Consider the following 22388-nt stretch of genomic DNA (forward strand, 5'->3'; position numbering starts at 1 on the left):
ACCCCAGTTGCTCAGGAAATAAAACCACTAATCAACCATAGCAAAGGACACTGAATAAAGAGAAAACCTACAGAATGGAAGGAAATCATTGCCAGCTATACATCTGACAAAGGACTAATATCCAGGATATACAAGGAACTCAAAAATCTAAGTAATAAGAAATCAAACAACCCAATTAAAAAAATGGGCTATGGAAATAAATAGAGAATTCTCAAAAGAGGAAATACACATGGCACATAAACATCTAAAAAATGGGAGGGAGGGAATTACCATGGGATATTTTTTTAAGTAAGTTTTTTGTGTTATTTTTGTTTATTTATTTGAGAGAGACAGAGAGTGACAGAAAGAGGCAGATAGAGAGAGGGAGAGAGAATGGGCACACCAGGGCCTCCAGCCACTGAAAACGAACTCCAGACGCATGTGCCCCCTTGTGCATCTGGCTAACGTGGGTCCTGGGGAGTCGAGCTTCAAACTGGGGTCCTTAGGCTTCACAGGCAAGCGCTTAACCGCTAAGCCATCTCTCTAGCCCATTTTTAAAATATTTTTTTTAATATTTTTTAAATTTTTTATTGATTGCTAATGTGGGACCTGGGGAACCAAGCCTTGAACCAGGGTCCTTAGGCTTCACAGGCAAGCGCTTAACCGCTAAGCCATCTCTCCAGCCCGGATATTTTTTTATAATCATGGAAAATGCTAATAAAAATTTAAAAAAATGTTCAGCATCCCTAGCCATCAGGGAAATGCAAATTAAAATTACTTTGAGATTCAATCCCACTCCTGTCAGAATGTCTACCATCATGAAAACAAATGACAATAAATGCCGGCGAGGTTGCAGTAAAAGAGGAACCCTTCTACACTGTTGGTCGGAATGTAAACTGGTCCAGCCAGTATGGAAATCACTGTGGAGGTTCCTGAGACAGCTAAAAATAATTTACCTTATGACCCAGTTATACCACTCCTAGGCATATATCCCAAGGACTCATCTCATTACCTTAGAGATACTTGCTTATCTATGTTATTGACACTCTATTCACAATAGCTAGGAAATGGAACCAGTCTAGATGTCCCTCAACTGATGAATGGGTAGTGAAGATGTGGTACATTTATACAATGGAGTTCTATATAGTGGTAAAGAAAAATGAAAGTATGAAACATGCAGAAAAATGGATGGATCTGGAAAAGATTATACTAAGTGAGGTAACCCAGGCCTAGAAAGCCAAACACCAAATGTTCTCTCTCATATGTGGATACTAGCTACAAATGTTTAGACTTTTATGGTAATTGGAGTAAAAAATCAGTAGCAGAGGCCAGGAAGCTAGAAAAGGGTATTAGGGAGGGAGGAGAGGGAAGGACTTAAGGATGGTATTGTATATGTGTAAAAGTCGTGTATAAGAAAAGCCATATCACAAGAGTTGTAAGAAATATTGGTGCCTCCTGGCCTTGATTATGGCCATCACCAGCAAGAAGACAGACTGATATAGACCCAAGGTTGCCATAGGTTTTCAATTTTTTTTTTCAAGAGAGTCACAAAGCCTCAAACAAGATACATTGTTGGTCAGGATGCCCCCAAAACATTTTTAGGCTACTTCTAAGGTTCAAGGCTGCCCACTAGTACTAGGTGGGAATTCTCTTTTGCTAAAGACACCACGTGCTTGGGCTGCAGGTCACTGAGAAATCAAGCTTAAGCTGAGCTGGCAGTCTACTCTGTTGACTAGCTGTCAGAATGCTGGAAAGAGTTACGTAGCCTGTTGGAAGAGAAAATTCATCAATGATCATAACCAGCCATGGACCTGCAAGCTTTACAGCTGGACAGTCAGGCCAAATGTGCCAACTGGTGCAATGACGGCATGTCTTTTATGGGGTGTAGTAGACAGTTTTATGTTGCTGGGAAGAATTTCTAGCCAAACAGTTCTATGGGAAGAAGGGATTATTTCAAGCTTACAGGTCTAGGGGAAGCTCTATCAATGGCAGAAGAAGCTGGCTCCCATTCACAAATCCAAGCAGAGAGAGAGAGAGAAACCACCACCAGCCAGCAAACACAAAAAAGAAAGAAAGAAAGAAAGAAAGAAAGAAAGAAAGAAAGAAAGAAAGAAAGAAAGAAAGGAAGGAAGGAAGGAAGGAAGGAAGGAAGGAAGGAAGGAAGAAAGAAAGAAAGAAAGAAAGAAAGAAAGAAAGAAAGAAAGAAAGAAAAAGAAAAGCAGCAAGCACATACCAGCAGTAAGAACCCTACCCAAACTCACACAGCTCTTCATACCTTTAAGCTGAATCAAATCTGCCCCGAAACACACCTTGGGGCTGCATCGTAAAATCTGTCCACAGTGACATCTCCTCCAGCCAAGAGGCTGGAGACCCATGTTATCAGCTTAATAAAACATCTGAGTTGGGCTAGAGGGATGGCTTAGCAGTTAAGGCATTTGCCTGCAAAGCCAAAGGATCCCTGTTCAATTCCCCAGGACCCACATAAGCCAGATGCACAAGGGGGCACATGCATCTGGAGTTCATTTGCAGTGGCTGGAGGCCCTGGCATGCCCATTCTCAATCTCTCTCTCTCTCTCTCTCTCCCTCTTTTTCTCTCTCAAATAAATAAATAAAAATAATTTTAAAAAAAACATCTGAGTCAATGGGGGCCATACATTCAAACCACCACATGGCAGAAAACAACTACTCTCTTTGGTACTGAAAACCTAATCAAAAACCTATGGCTCTGCAATAGTAGCACACAGCCCTGGCGGGTAACCAGTAGCTTTCTAAACTACCCCTGGCACTTCAGGCAAGCTCCAACTGAAACCACAGAGGAATTGGGATATGAGCAAGAATGCAGCTTTCATGGTGAGCCTGACCAGAGTGAAGGAGACAGATGCTGAGGATACTCAACACTTAACAAAGCAGAGATTCAGAGGCTTCTAAGAGCTCATCACTGAAGTAAACTTAAAACACACCCAACATGACTCAGGGAATTTTGTGGAAGAGGTGACAAAAATATTGTAAGAGCCATAGCTTGGGACATCATGCCCAGAGGCCCCGCCTCCCACCAACAACTGACTGCTGCTCCCACAATGTATAACCCACAACCCCATGGGGAATACCTGCAACCCCACTGAGGAGTGTCCCCAGTAGAATGGGGACAGGGACAAGGGAAAGGATGATACCAACTCATGATGTACCCATACTAAGTATGTCTATAATAAAAATAAATAAATAAATAGATCGATAAATAAAACCTATGGCTGGGGAGGTCATAAGCCCTAGGGAACTAGTACTGTGATTTGGCTAGACAGATATATTATGCCCACCAAACTGCCCTCTAAATTTTTATGTTTATGCCCATATATTAATACTACTCTCACTTTTGGCTAAAGAAACTTTTATTTTCAGATGGCAGTGACCACGGGGGAGACTCAAAACTTATCAAAGTGCTGAGAAGAAGGGACAGTGGAGCGTACAGCACTGTCATCTGACATCTCTGTCACAGTCTCAAAAACTAGGGACCTCTGCAGAAGTGGCGATGAAGAGATTATAAGAGCCAAAGGAAGGAGAGGAACACTTTGCCATACTGTCTTCCAGACACAAAGGCACAAAGCCATGGCACTCATAACCTTACAGTGTCTGATACTACCTACACACGACCCACATAATGAGAGGGGGAAAAAAAAAGATGACATCAAAATAGAAAAGGGACTAGTTGGAGAGCAGGATTCACTTCAGGTGGGAAAGAGAAGCGAGAAAAGTTAGGGTGATGGGAGGGGATTATGATCATGGTATATTATATACAGAAATTGTCAATTAAAAGTTTTTTTAAAAATCCAAGCAAGCCACAACTGTGGGTTCAGCCTCAGGTAATTTTTGTTGTTTTGTTTTACTTCTGAGCCAGTGTTTGTTCATTATTGCTCTAAACACTGGTTTTGCACAAATTCATGGGGGTATCATTTGTCACCCCTTCTTTCAACAGCCTCCTACTGCATTTTATCTTTAGTCAAGAAACACTTATTGAATACACAGAACTGTCTGGGTCATCAATATAGAGTTTATGCTATTTGAACTGGGGTCACCCATCCTGTGTGGTAGAGTGCATTCATCTGGGTCATATTATGAAGTGAGTATATTGAACATCTACTATGTGTTCCGGCAGTGCCTGTTATTACAGAAGCTATGATGAATGACACATGCACCAACATCAGATAACTTGAAGTTTAGCCAATTGCCCACTGAAGGTAGGAAGATGATAAAGTCAGGGGAAAGCTTTAAAAGAACATTATTTGAATTACCAGCACTTGGGAGGCAAAGGTAGGAGGATTGCCATGAGTTTGAGGCTGCCCTGAAACTATATAGTGAAGTACAGGTCAGCCTAGCCAGAGTGCAACTCTACCTCAAAAAAAAAAAAAAAAAAAAAAAAAAAGAAAAAGAAGAAGAAGAAGAAGAAGGAGGAGGAGGAGGAGGAGGAGGACGACATTATTGGAAGACTCCACTATTTCCTTGGAGTCAGAGTAACATCTGCTTTCTTTGCATGTATGAATTCCAGCATGTTGCACATGCTGGTGCTCTTTTCAGGTGATGATAATGAATTGAGATATGGTAAACCTGAAACTGATTTCAAAGAGTATGGCTCAGGAGTAATGCTTTAGAGAAAGAGTCCCTTGGAGAAAAGGCAAAAGGAATTGGGGTTACTAACAACGTATCATGGAGAAAAGAAGGTTAAGGAGAATTTAATAGCCATCTTCAAATATCTGAAGGGATATTGCTCAAGTGTTTTCCACATCAGTTCTTGTCTAGGAAAGACAAGGCATGAGGGAATTATCTTAAATGGGAGCAGGAGGGACTTAGATTAGCTATCAATGGGGGAAAAACAGCTGAAAGGACTGTGAGATGCTGGGAGGCCACTTGATTGAGCGAAAAAGACATGGTTATTTTAAGGACAGTGGCTGATGATTATTACTGGGGTGGGGGAGTTTAGAGTTTGGGGCTCCCTAGTCAGCCCGTGACTTCACCTTTCTGAGGTTCTGTTTCCTCATTGGATAAACACTGGTAATAGCAGCCTCTGTGTATTGGATTGCTTTCTGGATTAAATTAGACTAGATACAGAAAGCCATTAGCCTGGGGCCTGGCCCAGAGGAAGGCTCACCCAGCAATGGGTGCCATTCATTACTGTTAATCAACTGCAGTCTTAGCTGGGGAACAAAATACACATAAATACAAGGTCTCTTTTCAGGTGCATCCAACAAACAGATACTGGTGCTGTGTGCTGTAGGATTTATGGTCTCACTGAGATCATGTGATGTGAACACTCTGAAAGTGAAATGGATATAAAATTAAAATAATGGAGTCAGGAAAGTGGTTAAGAGCAGGAAGTTGGTAAAAGATGTGAGCATTGAAAACAACCTGCATCTTGGACTTGCTTGTATAGATAAAGCAAGAGTACAGGGAAGGAGCTCAACAATGGATGATGTGTTCATATGTGCAGGGTCCTAGGTTCCATCCCTAGCAACACACACAGTGTGCAAGGTAAAGGCTTTTGGTTTTTGCTTCAGTGCTAGGGATTTGCTTCTGGTAGGCAATAATTCTACCATCAAGCTATACACTGGGCCCCAATAAAGTCAAATTTAGAAGGAAAGTGGGAGAGGGGTTTTCAGTAGGAGCAATACTGTTGGTCAAGTATGCAGATAAGCCAGTTATAGTTGATACATAGCTGAATCCCAGCACTTGGGAGGTTGAAGTAGAAACGTTATAAATTTGAGCCAATCTGGCCTATATAGTGAGTTCCCGGTCATTCTGGGTGACATAACAAGTCCCTGTTTCAAAAATTAAAAAACAGGAGATGAGGATATAGTTCAGTGGGTTGGTTCTTTCCTAGCATTCACCAAGCTCTAGGTTTCACCCCAGCACTAAAAACAAAACAAAGCAAAACAACCAGGTGGTGCATTCCTGTAATCCCAGCCACTAGGAAGGCAGAGACAAGAAGTTCAGATGTTCAAGGTCTTTCTTAGCTACACAGTGAGTTTGAGGCCAGCCTAGGATGTATGGGACCCTGTATTTAAAGAAGGGGGTGGGGGAAAGTGGGCAGGGCCGTAGCTTAATTAGTAAAGTGCTTGTCTCACAAGGACTTTGGTATGATCCCCAGAATCCACATAACATAGTGGTGCACGCCTTTAATCTCAGCACTCAGGAGGGAGAGGTAGGAGGATTGCTGTGAGTTTGAAGCCAGCCTGGGACTACATAGTGAGTTACAGGTCGGCCTAGGCTAAAGCAAGACCCTACTTCAACAACAACAACAACAACAACAACAACAACAACAACAACAACAACAAGCCAGTTGTTTTCAGCACTAGGGAGACAACAATAGAAGGATCACTGGATCTTGCTGGCCAGTCAGTTTCTCCTGATTGGTGAGCTCCAGGCCAATGAGACAATCTGTTTCAAAAAGGGCAAATAGTGTTCCTGAGGATGACACCTGAGGTTGTTCTACAACCTCCATATGCACATATTCACACCTGAACGCATGTGCATTTTAAAAACTCAGAGAGAGGGCTGGAGAGATGGTTTAGTGGTTAAGGTGCTTATCCGAAAAGGCAGAGAACCCAGGTTTGATTCCCCTGGCCTCATATAAGCCATATGCACAAGGTGAAAATATGTCTGGAGTTTGTTTGCAGTGGCTGAAGGCCTCAGTATGCCTATTCTCTTTCTCTCTCTCTTAAATAAATAAATAAATAAATATTTTTAAAAATCCAGAGAGAGCTGGAGAAATGGCTTAGTGGTTGCCTGTGAAACCTAAGGACCCTGGTTTGATTGCCCAGAACCCACATAAGTCAGTTGCACATGGTGGTGCATGTGTCTAGAGTTTGTTTGCAGTGGCTAGAGGTCCTAGCATGTCCATTCTCTCTCTCTCTTAAATAAATTTTTAAAAACCAAAGACTGGGACTGGAGAGATGGCTTAGCTGCTAAGGCATTTGCCTGCAAAGCCAAAGGCTTAGTTCGATTTGCCAGGACCCATGTAAGCCAGATGCACAAGGCGGCGCATGCATCTGGAGTTTTTTATTTTTGCAGTAGCTGGAGGCCCTGCCATGCCCATTATCTCTCTCTCTGCCTCTTTTTCACTCTCTCAAATAAATAAATAAATTAAAAAAATCAGAGACTGGAGAGATGGCTCAGTAGTTAAGACTGCTTGCTGCTTAAGCATGAGGTTCTCTGGGACCAGAGACCCCTGAATTAAACTCCACAGAACCCACATAAAAATCTGGGTTTAGGCAACATATCTATAACCCCAAGAAATCTTGTGCTTGCAGTGATTTGAATCAGATGTCCCTACAAACTCAAATGTTTTGAATGCTGATGGCAGATTAGGAGGTGTAGCCTTGCTTAGAGTGTGTTTTGGGGGGCAGGTTTGGGGTATTATACCAGCTCCCCCTTGCCATAGCCTGGCTCACACTCTTGCTGCTATTTCCCATCTGCTGTGGTAAAAAGGTGATGTCCAGCTTCTGCTGGTGCCAAGTTTTACTCTGCCCTCATGAAGCTTCCTCTTGAGACTGACTGTAAGCCAAAATAAACGTTTCCTCCCATCAGCTGCTTTTGGTCAGGTGTTTTTGTCCCAGCAATGCATGGTAACTACAACAGTTGAATTCTTTTTTTTTCTCAATTTTATTAAACATTTTCCATGATTATAAAAAATAATCCCATGGTAATACCCCCCTCCTTTTCCCCTTTGAAATTCCCTTCTCCATCACATCCATTCCCCATCTCAATAAGTCTCTCCTCTATTTGGATGCCATGATCCTTCCCTCCTCTTATGATGGTCTTGTGTAAGCAGTATCAGGCATTATGAGGTCCTGGTTATCAAGGCCAATTTTTTGTCTGGAAGGAAAACAGTTGAATTCTTAAAACATTCACCACTTTAAAGAAAGACAACTATTTATTTCTGATATTTGGGATATACTCAAGAAACGGTCTTCTACATTGTGACTGTGTTCTATAAACTTTACTTCATAGCAATTAGAACTCTGCAGCACATTTAACTTACTAATATTTATTGAAATATTTTTAGCTGCAAAAACATTTTATGTTCACTATTATTTATTAATGCTCTGTTTTAAAATATTACACATAAAATTTATTCCAGTGCACATTAGTAAATAAATTATGCTTGTAATTTCTAATGCATTTTTAATTATAAATTTATCCATGTCTACTTTTATTTATGATAGTGGTGTCTTACTGTTGAACATACTGTATATTAATGGAGACACTGTTAATTATGCATTCTTGGAAGTTGCATTCCACAAAACATACGAGTGTGTTTTTTCACATTCTAAGTACTGTTAGCATCAATTAATTTAGGATTCAACACTCACAGTACTAGCTAACCTTTGAAATAAGAAAGGCAATGTAGGAAACTAGCTATGAGGTCTAGATTTTGCAAAGGACTGAATTTACATGTAAATGTCACTAGAGACACTGTAATACTAGCCAGATGTTCTGTTTGCACCCCAAGCATCAAAAAGGGGTTACTTGGGCTGGAGATATAGCTTAGCAGTTAAGGCATTTGCCTGCAAAGCCAAAGGACCCTGGTTTAATTCCCCAGGACCCATGTAAGCCAGATGTACAACTGGGGGCATGCATCTCGAGTTTGTTTGCAGTGGCTGGATGCCCTGGCATGTCCATTCTCTCTCTCGCAAATAAATAAATAAATAAATAAATAGAATATTTTTTTTAAAGGAGGTTACTTACTAGGGAGAGTAATCAGCATGAAAACTCCACAAAACAATGCTCAGTGAATCTCTCCATTAAGGATCTGTGCTAATATCAGCAGTATTATCATCATTATCATTATTGCTTTGGTGCTAGCAATTGAACCCAGAGCCTCACACTTACTAAGCATGGAACTCTACTACTGAACAACACCTCCAGCTGCCTGATAAGCATTGAAATACTGACCTCAAAATGTTATACTTAAGATTTTCTGGTTTGTTAATTTTGTGCTTCCCTTCCTTTCAGCAAATGTACCTTATAAGCAACACATTTGTGTTTTTTAAAAAACCTTTACAATGAACATTACTTAAATTTGAAAAACAAATACCTATTGCCCGAAAATTCAGCACTTCTAGGCACTTAAAATAGTTTGAGTGGGAATTTTTGACACCTAATTTACTCTTTTCTGGAATTGCTTTGTATCATAGGAGTACAAATTCCTCTCTTTTCCCTAAGGAGAAATAAAAGCTACATTTCACAAAGAAAAAGAAGCAAAATTGAGAAGAAAACATGGAAATGTATTAGCAAATATAAAATAAGAAGAATGCACATGCACATTTGCTAAGGACCTCAAAGGTATCTGTTTCCCCAACTCTGGCGGGGTTCTAAGAAGCATCCCTTCCATCCTCCTGTGTGAGCTTGTCCCATGTTTGGCAAAGTGGCATTTTCCATGTGCTGATAATGCTTATACAAGATAAAATTTCCAATTGCTTCATTTCATGTGCACATTAGTGCACCTTTTCCTTGAATGTACATTTTACCAAGTGTTTGTGATGTTTTGTGCTTGTACGTGCTAGGCAAACAAGGAGCTACACCTCCAGTTGAAGCTTTTAGTAGATAAGAACAAAAAAGAAACACCCCTTTTCTCATGGTCTGACAGGTAGATAGATGTGTATCAAAAGGACAACAGTGTTATGGTTTGATTCTTAAAGGTTTCCTAAAGCCTCATGTTTTGAATATTTATTCCTCAGCTAGTGGCACTATTTCGGCAGATTGTGGAACACATAGGAGGTGGGACCAGGCAGGGGAAAGTAGGCAACAAGGTCAGACTGTTTTCAACACCTACATTACATACATATAGATGTTTTGTGAGGTAGGGCGTCACTCTATGCCAGGCTGACCTGGAATTCACTTTCTAGTCTCAGGGTGGCTTCAAATTCACAGTGATCCTCATACCTCTGCCTCCTGAGTGCTGGAATTAAAGGTATGTGCCACCACGCCCAGCTTAAAAATATTTTTACTGGGCTGGAGAGACGGTTAAGGCACTTGTCTGTGAAGCCTAAGGGCCCATGTTCAACTCTCCAGATCCCATGTAAGCCAGATGTATAAGGCAATGCAAGTGCACAAGGTCACACATGCGCACAAGATGGCACATGAGTCTGGAATTTGATAGCAGTGGCTGGAGACCCTGGCGTGCCAATTTTCTCTCTCTCTCTCTCTATATATATATATATATGTATATGTATATGTATATGTATATGTATATGTATATGTATATGTATATGTATATGTATATGTATATGTATATGTATATATACACACACACATTTGCAAGCAGAGAGATAGAGAAAAGACAGACAGAGAGAATGGGTATGCCAGGGCCTCCAGCTGCTACAAAGAACTCCAGATCCATGTGCCTCCTTGTGCATCTGACTCTACATGGATACTAGGGAATCAAACCCAGGTCACTGGGCTTTGTAGGCAAGTGCCTTCAACACTGAGCCATCTATCCAGCCCAAGATCAGACTTTTGAATGCTATACTGCCCTTCCTTTTCTCTCTTACTCTGGTTCCATAGGTTCCTGGTGATGTGAACAGCCTCTGCCACACACACCTGCAGCCATGATCTGAGCTGCTCGGCTCTGCCTTACCTGCCAAAACAGAGGCCTCCTACAATCACAAATCCGAAGAAATCTTTCCTCCTTGAAGTTGTTTGTGTCATATGTTGTGGTCATGACAACATAATTATAATTAATACAAATAGAAAATGTGACAAATGATGCACACAAAGAGTGAAGCTCTAGACCGAGGAGATGGCTCAGTTAGGAAAGTACTTACTTTGCAAGCATGAGGACCTAAATTCTACAACCCCACCTGAAAATGCCAAGTATTGTATGCATTTGTAATCCCAGAGCTGAATTGCAGATAGGCAGAGGAGGACCCCAGGAGCTTGCTGGCTAGCCAGTCTAGCCTAATTGGTGAATACCAGGCTAATGAGAGTCCCAGTCTCAAAAAAAAAAAGGTGGATGGCATTCCTAAGAAACAGCACCTGAGTTTGTCCTCTGACCTTTATGCACCTACACATGCACTCTCACTCTCACAAACTTGATCACATACACATGCACGCACACATGCACACACACTAACACACTTTAAAAAAATAGGGAGAATGAGGAGCTTCATTTGGCTTGCTATTTGAGAAGTCTTCCTTGGAAAGCTTCATGGAAGTAGTAATATATGAAGTGAAGGGGGTCCTCAAGAATGAAAAGGAGATACTGGTGTTGGGGATGTAGTTCACTTGGTATGGTCTTTGACTAGCATGCATAAAACTCTGGATTTGATCCCCAGTATCACATAAATTGGCACACACACTTATAATCCCAAGGAGGCAAGGGACCAGAAGTTCAAGGTCATCTTTGGCTACATACCAAGTTTGAGGCCAGTCAGGGCTACATGTAACCCTGTTTTAAAACAAACAAACAAACAAACAAAAACAGGTGATATGGCCTGGGGACATAGCCCAATAGTAAGGTGCTTACCTAAAAAGTGTGAGGCTCCAGTTTCCATCCCTGGTACTGGGGGATGTGAGGGAGAAGGTTAATATGGTGCATATTTATCCGCAATAAGAATTTTTTTTTTTTACGAAATTACTTGCACTTTGGGACTTACCTTCTCAGAATCTTGCAATGATGTTACATAGAAAGCCACTAGAGAGATTACAAGGAGAAAAAGTTACCTCAGTCAACTTTTCCAGCCACTTAGTCCTTCCCACCATCCTAGCAAGCCCAGGCAAGACTGGCAGGAGAGCCAATCATCAACCCACAGAATCTTGAGAAATAGTAAATTGTTGCTTTTCTTTTTGCACTGGGCATAGGTTAATGAAGAGATGCATCTTTGATAAAAGGGCTGAAAACTAGTGACTATTGCATGCTTAGCCCTTAATGGGACATCTGTATCACCCTCTTCAAGGCTCAGGGACCATTTTGGAAGAGGGGGACAGAAATAATGTAAGAGTCAGAGGACAGGGAGGAGTGTGTGGAATGCTATTTTCTGGATATGACATGGTCATTACACTCATGAACTCACAGTGCTGTGATTTCCTGCATAAGATTGAGCCTATCAACATCCCGTCATGGATGGGGGTGGAGCTCATTGGATCTCCCAGAGTAGTTATTAGCAGTCAGTTGTTGCTGGGGGAGGAGTCATGTTCTTCAGTAGCATAATCAATGTGAAGTTGTCCATTCACTAGTAAAAAACTCCCAATCCATATTAATGAAAGCAACTCTTAATTTAACTCGGTGGGTTACAAAACAAAGACATGAAAGTAGGAAAGGGATTAGTTGAAAAGAAGGGGTTGAGTGAGAATGGGATAAAAGAGGGCAATGGAGGTGAATATAACCAAAATGCATTAGTTATGTATATGAAATTGTCAAAATAAAATTTTAAAACAAAACGTAGGAGAAAAATAATAAATTGTGGCTTTCAGCCACTAAACAAACATATGGGAATTTGCTGAGTGGGGCAAAAACAGTAATCAAGGCTGGAGAAGGATGGGAGGAAAGCAAAGATTTGAAGGACTCAGTCCTTGCTAGGCATGTTGGTGTGTTGTAGTTACCTTCTCATTACTGGGGAAAAAAGCACCTGACCAAAAGCAGCAGGCTGTAGGAAGGGATTTATCATGGCTCACAGTCTTGAGGGGAAGCTTCATGAAAGCAGAGGAAAGGATGGCATGAGCAGAGGCTGAACAGTACCTTTGCTACAGCATATGGAAAACAGCAACAGGAGAGTGAGCCGAACTTTAGCACAGGGCAGCTGGCTCTAACACCCCTAAGCCTGCCCCCAACAACACACCTCCTCCAGCAAGGCTCCACCTCCCAAATTGCCATCAGCTGGAAACCAAACATTCAAAAATGTATGAGTGGATGGGGTAGACCTAATTCAAAACACCACAGTGTGCCAGGCAGCAAGAGCTGGTGCTTATGGAACATATCCCATACATACTAGACATGGTTCTAAGGACTCCAGGTAGTACCTCTCCTCATCACAACCAAGATGAGGAAACAGATCAGGAAAAGCAATGTCCACCTCTTCACATGACCTCTTTTCCAAGCTAGAGATGAAGGTGATGACATTTGATGGTCATAGATGTGCTGAAATGTGGATACCTCTGTTCTTATGTTTACTAGAGTCTGTCACTAGCTCCTGGCCCAGCACCCTTACTGTCTAAACAGTATGTTTTTCTAAGCATGTTCACTATTGTGGTTTCACCACATGCACTCATCAGTCAGGAGACAGGTCAATGCATACTTTATTCTTATTTAGAAATATTTTTAGAGGCTGGAGGAGATAGCTCAGTGGTTAAAGACACTTGCTTGTGAAGCCTGCCAGCCTGGGTCCAATTCCTCAGTACTCATGTAAAACCAGATACACAAAATGACACATGCATCTGGAGTTCATTTGCAGTGGCAAGAGGCCTTGGTGTGCCCATTACCTCTTTCTCTTTCAGATAAATAAACAAAAATATTAAAAGCTGGGTGGGGGGATGGAAAATGGTTCAGTGGAAAATGGTTCAGTGGTTAAGGTTCTCCTCCTTTTTTTATCTCCTCAGTGTTACCCTTCAGGTGCAGAACATCATGGTAAGCACCTCAGTTTCCTTAAAGTTTTTTAGAAATTAAAAAAATATTATTTATTTATTTGAGAGATAAAGAGGGAGGGAGGGAGGGAGAGAGAGAGAGAGAGAGAGAGAGAGAGAGAGAGAGAGAGAGAGAGAGGGAGAGATTGAAAGAATGGGCACACCAGGGCCTCTAGTCACTGCAAACAAACTCCAGATGCATGTGCCATCTTGTGCATCTGGCTTATGTGGGTCCTAGGGAATTGATCCTGAGTCCTTTGGCTTTGCAGGCAAGCACCTTAACCACTATGAAATTTCTCCAGCCCTCTTGTTTCCTTTTTACTATGTCTGTCTGTGATCCTGTTGTTTTAAAATATGGGTTTATTTATTTATTTATTTATTTATTTGAGAGAGAGAGAGAGAGAGAGAGAGAGAGAGAGAGAGAGAGAGGGAGGAAGAGAGAAAGAGGCATGCAGATTAAGATAGGGAATGAGCATGCCAGGGCCTCTAGCTACTCCAAATGAACTCCAGATGCATTCACCACCTGTGCATCTGACTTTAGGTGGGTACTGAGGAATCAAACTCAGGTCATTAGGCTTTATGGGCAAGTGCCTTAACCACAAGCCTGCCTCAGTTTCACAAGTGCTGGAATTACAGGAATATGCCATTATGTCCAATGACTATAAAGCTTCCTGAGGGCAGAATCCTTGACCTAGCTTTTACACAACTGCATCTCTAGTGCCTAGAATAGATTTAAGAACTAAAAGACACTTGGCAAGTATATTCTTACTGACCGAGGCATAGTAAAAACATTCTGTTCTGTAAATGCCAGCCATAGACCAGTCCTGTGTGGACAACATATATTATCTCATTTAATCCCCACAATGTGCATTTATTTAGTCACTTGTTCCATTTTACACATAATAAAATGTTTAAGAAGGAGGCAGCTTGAAGAGATAAAAGTCACAGTAAGTGGTAGAGTGGGGATTTAATAATTAGTTCTTTTGATTTTTGCTTTACTATTTTAAAAATATTTTTAACTATGAAAGAGAGAGAGTATATAGATGCACCAAGGCCTTTTGATGTTGCAAATGAATAACAGATGCATGTGCCACATTGTGCATCTGGCTTTACATGGATTCTGGAGAATTGAATCTTGGGTCCTTTGGCTTTGCAGGCAAATGCCTTAACCACTAGGTCATTTCTCCAGCCCCATAAACAAGATTTTTTTTATAAGAGTGATAACTAATATTTATGACATGTTTATTAAGGGTCAGGTGCTGCACGAGGGTTTTCATACATCATCCTATTTGGTTCTCATAGCAATACTCAGTAGATGAAATTACTGTTATGTGTGGAAAACCAAAGCTTTAAAAATATTTTTACTTATTTATTTGAAAGAGAGAGAGAGAGAGAAAGAGAGAGAGGGAGAGAGAGAAACTGGGCACTCAAGGCCTCTTGCCTGTGCAAACTTATGATGCATGCACCATTTTGTGCCCATGGGTTTATGTGACTACTGCGGATTTGAAACTGGGCCATCAGGCTTTGCAAGCAAATGCCTTTAGCAGTTGAGCCGTCTCTCCAGCCCATTAAAGGTATTTTCGTATTTATTTATTTATTTATTTATTTGAGAGAGATGAAGTATAGGTACACTAGGGCCTCCTGACACTGCAAATGAATTCTGGATACATGAACCACTTTGTGCACCTGCTTTATGTGAGCGTTTAACCACTGACCCATCTCTTCAACCTCCGAGAGGTGATTTTACAGAGTACGTTGATTTCCGCTCAAGAGGCACAAAGGTGCGGGTATCTCGACAAGAAATTAGGGTGCATCTCCAACCCAGACCCTTCCCGAGACCAGAGGCATCGCGCATGCGCACGGTCTCCCTCCTGGCCCCGCCCCCCCGGGAAGCCGCTACTCCTCGCTCTCGGCTCTGGGGCTTGCGCACTGCGTCCCCCGGCTGAAGCGCCTTCCCTACCGGGGACTTCCGGTACGTAGGGGTGCGGTTCCGGGTCGTGGCGCGGCTCTGGCTAACAGGGCTGCTTCTGGGCCGGCTGGCGGTGGTGGCGAGCGGCGGGGGCATGTGGGCGAGTCCGGCAAGTGGCAGCTGAGCGGGTTGGTCTGAGCGCGGGTCCCTGAAGATCCGGGGAGTGCAGAGTTCGGGGAGGGGCCGGGGGGCGTGGGGGAGCTGGGGCCTCCCCTCAGGAACGTGTCCCGGGCCCGACCCGAGCCGGCCCTGAGTGTGGAAGCAGCTTTAGGGAAAGGTTGCCCCAGCATCCGGCTCCCTTGTTCGCCCAGCCGGCCAAGCTCGTCCACTTGCGGGTCCTGGCGGCCCCCTCACCCCTCAGCTCCCAGCGCTGCCCGTCAGGCCCGAGCCCCGGGGTCCTGGGAGCATCAGTTTCCTGGCCCTTTCCAGAAGCAGACGCTACTCTGAGCCTGACAGCCGGCTGTGTGACTTAGGTGAGGAGAAGCTGTGGACCTGGTAGTGTTGGGGTCGAGGGCTGGGGATGCATTTTCAGGCCCTGCAAGATCCAGGGTCCTGCTCTTCATGCGAAATCAAGTTTTCCAAGCATTGCGCGTGCAGCCCGTCCCCCACCCCCTACCCAGAGACAACAGCCCCGCTGACTCTTTCCTACCTAGGATGCTGCAGGAAGGCTTGAATCCCATGCTTCTGGGTTTTGTTTGTTTGCTTTTGTGTATGGGAGTGGCAAGAAGTGTTTAAGGCTGAAAAAGAAAAACGATTATAGTTTAAAGACCAGTATAACTTGAAGTAGAGACTCCGAAATTGACCTCGAAATTTGTTAAAACTTCATTCTGAATGAATGCAAATTATTTTCGCACCATGTTATTAAAAACTCAAAGTTGAACCAAGTTCAACACTTCCCAGGCGTGAACAGTCTTATGGGTGGATATTATAAGTTAAAAAAAGGTCAGCAGCAGTCTCATTCTCTCTTGACATGCAGAAAGTGTAAATCCCACTAGAGCAGAAATAAAGGCATCGGTGCTCTATTGCTCAGGTTCTGTGAACCTGCACAAGCTGCTGAAAACGTTCTTCATGAAGTGCCATGATTGCTTACATCCTTTTCAGTTTACACACCTGTAAGCTATCTGGGGTTTGGGGTGAAGTATATTAGTAGCCCCTTTCCCACTTACAGGTGCCCTTTACACCTACCTTGCACCGCAGACTGAGCCTACACTAGTCACCTGGCTAGCTTTCCATTTACACTTTTAAGAAGTGTTTAACGAGATCTGCTTATTTCCTTTGTGCCCCCCTTCCCCAGATCCATTGGTGGTTTTTTGTGGGTCATATCCTGTTGACATGTTACCCTTAGCTCAGCTGAAGGTGGCCTAGCTGAACCAACCAGGAGCAACTAGCTGGAAATGGTTTTTTTAATCTTGAATCCTATATCACTCATTGTTAATAGTTATTTCACTTAACAACCATGTTCGGGGTATGGGTACATGGCAGGTACTGTTCTAGGCAACTTACAAATAAATTAATTTTTTTTTTTTGTTCACAGGCTTCTCCGTTTAGTGTGAGGGAGGGTCATTACTAGTTCCAGCACAGTGATAAAAATACATGCTGCTGGAGATCTTTCTGTGTTACAGTGTGTGTACAGTATGTTCGCTTTGAGAGGTGGGATATATCCAGGGAACATTCATAATGTAAGGAAAACTAGACTTTAGTTTCTCTTGTTTCAACATTATAACCTTTATTTCCAGACAAGAAAGACTCAGGATAAATTACACAGCTGATATGAGACAGAGCCAGGATTCCAACTGTGTGATGGCTGAATCTGTGCTTTTCTCATTGCCTCTTTTTTTGCCTTCTTTCTAACACTTTTTTTTTAACTTTTCCCCCAGTGTTCTTTTTAAAAAATTTTTTTCTTATTTATTTATTAACAACTTCCATGATTATAAAAAAAATACCCCATGGTAATACCCTCCCCTCACCTACTTACCCCTTTGAAACTCCATTCTCCATCATACCCCCTCCCCATCTCTCTCTCTCTTTTTTCTTTTTTTTTTTTCGAGGTAGGGTTTCACTCTAGCCAGGCTGACCTGGAATTAACTATGTAGTCTCAGGGTGGCCTCGAACTCACGGCAATCCTCCTACCTCTGCCTCCCAAATGCTGGGATTAAAGGCATGCACCACCACGCCCGGCACCCCCTCCCCCTCTCAATCAGTGTCTCTCTTACTTTTGATGTCATGATCTTTTCCTCCTCTTATGATGGTCTTATGCAGGTAGTGTCAGGCACTGTGAGGCCATGGATATCCAGGCCATTTTGTGTCTGGAGGGAGCATTTTGTATGGAATCCTGCCCTACCTTTGGCTCTTACATTCTACCACCTCTTCTGCATTAGACCCTGAGCCTTGGAAGGTGTGATAGAGGTATTGCAGTACTGAGCACTGCAGTCATTTCTTTCCATCACCATACCTTCTGAGTCGTCCCAAGGTCACTGCACTATGGCTTTCTTTATGAAAGTGTATTTGAAACAACTATTGACGAGAAAAAATGTGAGTGTTAAAACAAATAGTATGCAAAGTCCTTTAAAGGCAAGGTGTCATGATGCATGATGTAGTCCCAGTTACTTGGGTGGCTGAGTCACCAGATTACTTGAGGCTAGGTATTCAAGGCCAGCCTGAGCAACATTAAGATACTTTTTTGTTGTTGTTTTTCTTTTCAAGGTGGGGTCTTGCTCTAGCTCATACTGACCTGGAATTCACTATATATATAGTCTCAGGCTAGTCTTGAATCCTTGAACCCATGGTGATCTCCTACCTCTGCCTTCTGAGTACTGGGATTAAATGTGTAACTGCCACACTCCAGCACTACTTCTTTTTTTTTTTTTCCTGGTTTTTCGAGGTAGGGTTTCACTCTAGCCTAGGCTGACCTGGAATTCACTATGTAGTCTCAGGGTGGCCTCGAACTCACGGCGATGCTCCTACCTCTGCCTCCCAAGTGCTGGGATTAAAGGTGTGGGCCACCATGCCCAGCTAACTTTTTTTTTTTTAAGGCAGGTAAGACTGTAATCTTCAAGGCATGAAGATGGGTGGTCAGTATGATCAAGGCAAACAGTCTGTAGAGAGTAAGCATGCACTCTGGATTCATTCTGGTCCCTCCTCACTAGGTATGTGACCATTGGCAAATTGCTCAACTCTAACCATCATTTTCCTCAACTAGAGGAATGAGATGGGAGGTAATGTACCTCATGGAATGTTATATTTAGTGTGCAGATGTAGATAAAAAGCCTGGTAAAGAGCGTCCCCCATCTGAAAATCTGAAATTCTCTGAAGTTGGAGCTGTTTGAACAGTAGCTTAAGATTTTGGAGCATTTCCGATTTTGGATGCTCATCCATTTAATAAAGTCTATGCAAATATTCCCAAAACCAAAAAAGTCCAAGAACTGAAAACACTTCTGGTCCCAAGCATTTTGTAAAAAGAATTCTTAACATATATGTTGTGAATTCCCCCTAAATGAAAGCGGTAAGATGCCCATGATATGGCTGTAGAGAGGTGAAGGAGTTTGTATTCTAGTCTGACTAAAGCAATTCATTACTAATATATATATATATTTTTGAGCTAGGGTCTCGCTTTCTAGCCCAGGCTGACCTGGAATTCAGTATGTAGTCTCAGGGTGGTCTCAAACGCATGGCAATCCACTGCCTCTGCCTCCTGAGTAATTGGATTAAAGGCGTGCATCACCATGCCTGGCTCATGTTTCGTGTTTGTGTGTGTGTGTGTGTGTGTGTGTGTGTACGTGCACATGTGCGCGCACTCCATGGTGTGTGTGTGAGGTCAGAGGGATAACCTTGGATGTTGGTTTTTGCTTTCAACTTTGAGACAGGGTCTCTGCATTTGTCAGGCTAGCTGGCTTGCAAATTTGTGGGTGATTTTCCTGTCTCTGCATCCCATCTCACTTTAGGTCCCCTAGGATTACAAGCCCTTTCCGTGGCATCTAGCTCTGTATGGATTCTGTTACTTAGGTACTTATGGTTACATGTCAAGAGCTTTATCCACCATGTCATTTCCCCAGCTCCACTAATGTTTCTTGCATGTTAGAAATGTGGTTGAAATTAATATTCTATGGAGTCATACTCAAATCAAATTGCTAGAAATTCCAGACATATAAGCCACTCTTTTGGTAGGTTATTAGCTGGCAAATTTGGAAGGACAAGAGTCTGAGTTCTTGAGTGCCAGGCAAGAGTGGTCAATTTCAGTTTGTCCTTGTAACTTTCCTCTAGTTAATAAATACTTTGAAGATCTGTGATTTATTGAGCAGTTGTGGGCAAAGTGTTAGACCCTGGAGATACAAACAGGTATAAAGCCAGGTCCCCACCTGAAGTTGCTGACATTCCAATAGGAGTCTGTGTGCAAGTGAACAATAGTAACATGTTATAGGTATTAAGGTAGAAGTCTCCACAGGGCACTGATCATGCTGATCATGCAGACTTCCTGTGCTAAATGCTTCATCACACTTATCCCCGCATGGGGAAGTGTTATTAGCATCCTAGTTTTAGATAAGGAAACTAAGCACAGTGGTTAGATTATTTAGGGGCTAAAAATGCAGGTCAGTTGGTAGAGTATGTGCTTAGCATGAGCAAGACCTTGTGTTCCATTCCAAGCACTAAAAAGGAAAGGAAAAGAAAACCTTCCTTGAGTTTATATATCTGGTGTGTGCTAGAAGATGTTTTGCCGGACTTTGCCGTATTTCCTGTTCTTGCTACATACCTGCGGAGCCTGCAGTGATGTTGTAGAGAGGCTGGCTTCTGGGTAAAGCCTCAGTATGTTAGTTATTGCTAAGTAGGGGATAGTGAGGAATGGACTTACAGACCCATCCCTAGATACATCTGTCACTTCAGATATGCTTTTTTCCTTTTGGTAAGAGGCTTATTTTGCTTGTTGACTCAACTGCAGACTTCAGGAGCAGTTGCAGTTCAGTGCATTTGTTTCAGACAAGATTTACTAGAGGTTGGGTATGCCAATATATATTGCTAAAGGACATAGCCAGATAACAGATTACCATATGATAAAAGAACTGGGTCACATTGTATTGTGTTTTCTGTGAGTTTGAAGTTTTTGAGAAGTTTTGTTCTTAATTTTTAAAATTTATTTATTTGAGAATGGCAGACATACAAAGAAAGAGTCAGAGAGAGAGAGAGAGAATGGGCATGCCAGGGCCTCCAGCCACTGCAAATGAACTCCAGATGCATGCACCACCTTATGCATCTGGCTTATGTGGGTCCTGGGGAATTGAGCCTTAAACTGTGGTCCTTAGGCTTCACAGGCAAGTGCTTAACCACTAAGCCATCTCTCCAGCCCCCTTTTGAGAACTTTTGACTTAGAACTTAGTATATCTCAGCTTTGTGGAACTTAAAATGACCTCACACTTATATTGTAGTCATCGTTGAATTTTTTTTTCTATTCTTATAATTAACAATATATTTTGTATGGATGCATCATGTGTTGGTACCCTTTTTTCCCTCGTCTCTGCCCCCATTCCACTGGGGAGCCTCCTCAGTGGGGTTGCAAGCATTCCCTATGGGGTTGTGCGTTATGCGTTGTGGGAGCAGTAGTCAGTTATTTTTTGGGGGGAGGGATGCCTCTGGGCATGATTTCTCAACCTGTGTCTCTTACAATCTTTTCACCCCCTCCTCAAAATTCCCTGAGTCGTGGTGGTTGAGTTTTAAGTCTACTTCAATGGTGAGCTCTTAGGATCCTCTGGATCTCTGCTTTGGTAGGTGTTGAGTATCCTCAGGGTCTGTCTACTTCAACCTGATGCTGATTATCAGGTTCAGCATGGAAGCAGCACTCTTGCTTCTCTCCCCAATTCTTCTGTGGTTTCAGCTATGACTTGGATGAAGTTCGAGGGATAGTTCGTCTCCTTGGGTCTTGCTACCTTCTGAAAAAGAACAGATTCTCCAATGGAGAGTGAAGTCAACATAGTTTAAATGGGATAAGCATTATTAGTTTAGGGAGAATTTGATGTATGTAACCACTCTTTTTTTTTAAATTATTTATTTATTTGAGAGCGACAGACACAGAGAGAAAGACAGAGGGAGAGAGAGAGAGAGAGAATGGGCGCTCCAGGGCTTCCAGCCTCTGCAAACGAACTCCAGATGCGTGCGCCCCCTTGTGCATCTGGCTAACGTGGGACCTGGGGAACCGAGCCTCGAACCAGGGTCCTTAGGCTTCACAGGCAAGCGCTTAACCACTAAGCCATCTCTCCAGCCCTGTAACCACTCTTAGCCAAAGACTAGTGAGAGCTTGACACTGGAGAGCATAATCTTTGTCTCCATAGGATACTGAACTGTTCCCAATTCCAGATACAGGTTCCTTTATACTAAGCGGATCTCTTAGCCAACCAAAAAGCTGTTAGTTACCCATCAAGGCTGTGTGTACATCCTTTCAGGGTGTTTGCTTCTGAGTAGCTTAGACCTCTGGTTGCTCAGACCATTGTTGGGTCACTTTCTCCAAGTAGCTCATGTAGTACTTTCCAGCAGTAGATGGGCTAACTGGGGACTGGCTGTCTTCCAGATTCCAGCCAGGTCTCTCCATGCTCTGTGTTGGCAGCATATGATGTCTTCAGCATTAGGGTCTTTCCTTATATTTTTTAAGCTTAGGCTTCATCCCACCTGCTCCAGGGCCCTTCTATTCAGGTGCTCCCCCCTTACTCCTATTGGGGGTTATATCTTTTAGTCTATCTCCAAGGATAAAGGTTTCTATAGTACTATTTCATTTTGAATTTAGTTTAGTGTTTGTTTTTCCTCACCCTCCCCTCCCTTCCCTCCCTGTTGTCTGGGCCTTGAGTTGCCT

At 42.6% G+C, this 22388-nt stretch overlaps 1 protein-coding gene across 5 annotated transcripts in view; it reads left to right on the top strand.

Moving 5' to 3' along the window:
• Positions 1-15627: 15627 nt before the first annotated feature.
• Mapkap1 (MAPK associated protein 1) overlaps positions 15628-22388 on the top strand; it is a 282174-nt gene continuing 275413 nt past the window's right edge. For 3 of the 5 annotated variants that reach the window (XM_004662807.2, XM_004662808.2, XM_045157087.1), the window contains exon 1: positions 15737-16029. The gene's annotated coding sequence lies outside the window, so the exon portion shown is untranslated. Of the gene's footprint in view, positions 15685-15735; positions 16030-22388 lie in introns of those variants that run through there. The other 2 variants (XM_045157076.1, XM_045157083.1) reach the window with 2 other exon arrangements.

The sequence above is a fragment of the Jaculus jaculus genome, chromosome 1 (genome assembly GCF_020740685.1).
Source record: "Jaculus jaculus isolate mJacJac1 chromosome 1, mJacJac1.mat.Y.cur, whole genome shotgun sequence".
NCBI classification, from domain to species: Eukaryota; Metazoa; Chordata; class Mammalia; order Rodentia; family Dipodidae; genus Jaculus; species Jaculus jaculus.